The 4,157-nt window shown below is 37.9% G+C and overlaps 1 pseudogene; it reads right to left on the bottom strand.

Moving 5' to 3' along the window:
- LOC102838642 overlaps positions 1-3,114 on the bottom strand; it is a 5,046-nt pseudogene extending 1,932 nt beyond the window's left edge.
- Between the last annotated feature and the right edge of the window lie 1,043 nt (positions 3,115-4,157).

Genomic DNA, 4,157 nt, shown 5'->3' with positions numbered 1-4,157 from the left:
ACAATGAAAGGTTCTGGAATACCCATTCTTTACAATGTTGTTATTCATAGTTTGTCGTGATCCACACAGTTGAAAGCCTTTGCATAGTCAATAAAACACAAATAGACATCTTTATAATATTCTCTGTTTGCAGTCAAGATCCATCTAATGTCAGCAATGATATCCCTAGTTCCATGTCCTCTTCTGAATCCTGCTTGAGTTTCTGGCAGTTATCCATTTATGCACTGTTATGACTGATTTTGATTTTGATTTCAGTAAAATTTTACTTCCCTGTGATATTAATGACATTGTTCTTTGTTTTCCACATTCCATTGGTTTATATTCTTTGGACTGGGCCAAAGTTTGGATCTCTTTCAATTGATTGGCCATGTAACTGTCATCCTAATTTCTTGGCAAAGGTAAGTGATGGACTCCACTGCTGCATCGGTGTGTGGCAAGATGTCAACTTGTATTCTATATTGTTCCTGGATCCCTGTTCTTTGCCAATGTCTTCGGTGTATCTTGGACTTCTTCTTTCAGTATCATAGGTTCTTTAACATTTGCTAACTCTTGAAATGGTTGAGTAACAAACACTTCTTTTTGGTACAGTGACTCTCTGTATGTATTCCTTCCATCTTCTTCTAATGCTTTCTGCATAATTAAATATTTTTTCCATGTTAAGTACCATTGAGTCATTTTGACTCATAGTGACCCAGTATAGGTTTCCCATGGACTAGATGGTGAGTTTGAACCACCTTACTGTGGTTCAAATGACCTTCAATCCTGCACTTTTTCTACAGTGATTTTACCCATAATATCCTTTAATGTTGCAAAGTGAGACTTGAATATATTCTTAAGTTCTTTCTGTTGAGCAATGTTGAGCATGTTCTTTCTTTTTGGTTTACTAACTCCAGTCCTTTACAGAATTTCATTATAGTGCTTGACTTTCTTCTTGAGCTGTCCTTTGAAATTCACCACATTTACTTCAACATTTCCTTTATTAGCTTTAGTTTCTGTATGCTCAAGAGCATGTTTTAGAGTCTCTTCTGACATCCATTTTGGCCTTTACTTTCTTTCCTGACTTTTAATTTGCTTTGCTCCTGTCTGATCTTTTTGATGTCATCCCACAACTCTTCTGGTCTTCAGTCAGTAATGTCTAATGCATTAAATCTGTTCCTGAGATCATCTATGAATTCAGGTGGGATATGTTTAAGGTCATGCTCTCGTTAACCTGTATGAATTTTTTTCAGCTTCAGCCTGAACTTGCATATGAACAATTAATTGTATGTTGTACAGACTACAATTGGTATAGTCAAGAGACAGTTAAAGGTTCTGCGCTTCAGTGAATGAAATAAATATGGGTCTCCAGGGAAAAGAATTGCAAAAGAATGACTAGATTTATGAGACAGAGAGGTATCTAAATAAAGATGGCAGAGCTGTGGGAGCTATAAGACCATTGAGGAGAAGATGGTAGAGTATAGAAGAACTGTGGGAACCATTGATAGAAATGATGGAGTGCACCTGGGGTTCTCCAAAGTCCCTAGCATGGGTTTCAGACCTAGTTTAGCCAGGCTTCAATGGAGAGAGATGACATCTCATTATAAACATTTAGAGAGGAATGGAAAAGCAGTTGAAGTGTCTTGGTCATAAGAGCTCAGAGTTTCAATGAAGAGGTGGTCAAAAGGAAAACTCAAGCAAATCTCCTGATATAGCAATAGGAGATCACTGATGATCTAAGAAAAAATAGGATCTGTGGACTCTAGGGGAAGAAGTCATATTTTGGTGGCTCTTTTGTGTCTACCTCAAATCACCTAATTCATATCAAAGTTAATTCAGCAGCTCAACCCAACATTCATTTTACACATGAAGTCTGCTTTATCTTCTGTGTACTGCTACAAATGTCTTATCAGATGCTCTTTCATGATCTTTAGAGTAGTCACATAAACAGTTTTCATTCCTTGTCTGTGTGGTTCCTGAGTTCAGTTTTTCAAGAAAGGCTGGCACTCTTAAATTGTTTCACTTTCTTCCCTCGCATTCTAGAATGTATGGAGTTAAAAAACATTGGTTAGCTTCTTTAAGACTCCCCAACTCCATTACCACTGGGAGTCCATGACCGAATGTAAGAGAAATAATGGTGGATCTGGAAAGGATTTGTGGAACTATCCCATAAATCTCATTTTAAAGTGTCTGTATCTCTCTTTCTACAGCTCCTTTCCTCTTTGTCCCTCTGGTTGAAAGCTTTATTTGATCATCTTCTCAGAGTCAAATCCATTGGCTCATTTCTTGGATTACATCCATCATGTCCCTTTGTAATGTATGAGGCTGGGGGATTAACAGAGTCACAGAAGTCATCTTTTTGTGACAGCCTTTGGAAACCCTATATACTGTTCTTACTGGCAGCTTGAATTAGGGCTAGCCTAGCTCAGAGGGCAGAGCAGTTTCTGCCTTTGTAATTTCCTTCTGGATGATGCTTCATTCCTCTTTGACATGACTCAATTCTCTTGACTGTGTGTGCTCACTATACTACTCGTGTCCTCTCCTTGCCATTTGAACACATTAAATAATAATTGACGTGTAAGTAGCCTCATACCTTGCACTGTGTTTCTAAATGCCCATATTTCACATGTCACATGGTAAGAATTTCAGGCTTTAGTACTAGGCCAGCAGGGAAGATGGTTTTGGGAAGGATGGAGGAAGCCTTTGAATACTTTTAAAGTCCTCCAGTTGGGCATGTGGCCTAAGAAGATCTGCCTGATTCTACTTCATGGTTAAGTACCACTGGTGACTTTGTGAATGATCTCTCCCATGGAAATAGACTTGATTTTCAAAATAAATTGTATCCTTAAACCTCAATTTCAATTTGCTTACATCTTGACACCAGAATGAAACCATGACATCTACCTGGTTTACGTTTGACAGCTGGGAAAACCTTTCTGTTTGTTAAGATTTGATTTCCCAATTATGTTTACTGAAGGGTTGTTGATCAGATATAATATTATGGCTTATGTAAATTTCAGAATGATTCACAGTACTTGATAAATGGAATAAATAAAAAGCAATTACCTTCCTTAAAATTCCTGGAAAATGAACTGAAACTTCACATTTTTCTTGATAGGCCCAAGTCTTCTCTACCATGATTATCTAATGGTCATATCACAGGCATACTTACTTCTGCTTAAGATTTGGGACAGTCATGTTTTCTAAACCCTGCCCTGTACTTTTTAAGGTGTAAGGACTGTTCTACTCTGTCTGGGGTACAAACTACAATGATGGTCATGAGATTTTATGGATCTATTTGCCTGTCTAAACTACAGCATTACTTTCTTAGTCTTTAAAAATGCCATTGTCTAGATTTTTCTCTTCTGGAACCTTAGAATTTGAGAGGACAGGTGGTAATGAGATCAAAATTCAGTGACTCCAGCTCTTTATAATGTTTCATCTTGTCCAATTGGGCTAAAATCAGTTTGGTACTGATTTTGAATCAATATATCCATCCCCCATCTCACCAATGTTGAGATCAATTTAAAGCAGAGATTCAAGCATAAGTGGGACAGAGTTGTGGATTGTGAATGTGATTGTAGGGTGTCAGTGCCTTCAAAGCATTTGGCACACACTTTTTCCAATGCTGCTGTCCTCCATCAAAGCATGCCCAGAGCTCCTCCTTGGAAATGGGTTTTAAAATCACCCAAGAAATCTTGCATTATGGTTTTACTGTCATACCTTGTTTCAGACTCATTAAAGGTACTACTCAGGTTGGTGATTTTACTTACTCACTTGGTGTGGTTCCAAGTGATACTTGGCTGGTTCCAAAAATAAACACATCATCAGACGATGAAGATTTGCCCTCAGTGAGGATAATTGGAAGGACAGGTCACAGGCCATGAAGACAAGTCTCAAAAAAGGGTAACAAAAGCAATGTGTCTATCCAGAGGAGATTAGCATATAGGTAGGTCCCAAAAGGAAATACTTTGAGAAATAGCTTTCATACTTTGAACACTGATAGAATAACTTTAAAACAATCCTCATAGTTCACAGCTACACTCACAATTGCATTGTGGCAGAATTGCTGTTTTCCAAAATGCACTGATGGTCTTGAGGTCTGACTAAGCATGCGATGGTGTCTTTGTAGGGTCATAGACTTTGAAAGAATTGATTGAGGTGTTTCTTCATCTGATCAA

This window comes from Chrysochloris asiatica, unplaced genomic scaffold (assembly GCF_000296735.1).
Source record: "Chrysochloris asiatica unplaced genomic scaffold, ChrAsi1.0 scaffold00007, whole genome shotgun sequence".
NCBI lineage: Eukaryota > Metazoa > Chordata > Mammalia > Afrosoricida > Chrysochloridae > Chrysochloris > Chrysochloris asiatica.
Note: the sequence above shows the minus strand (reverse complement) of the source record. Positions and strands in the feature narration are given on the sequence as shown.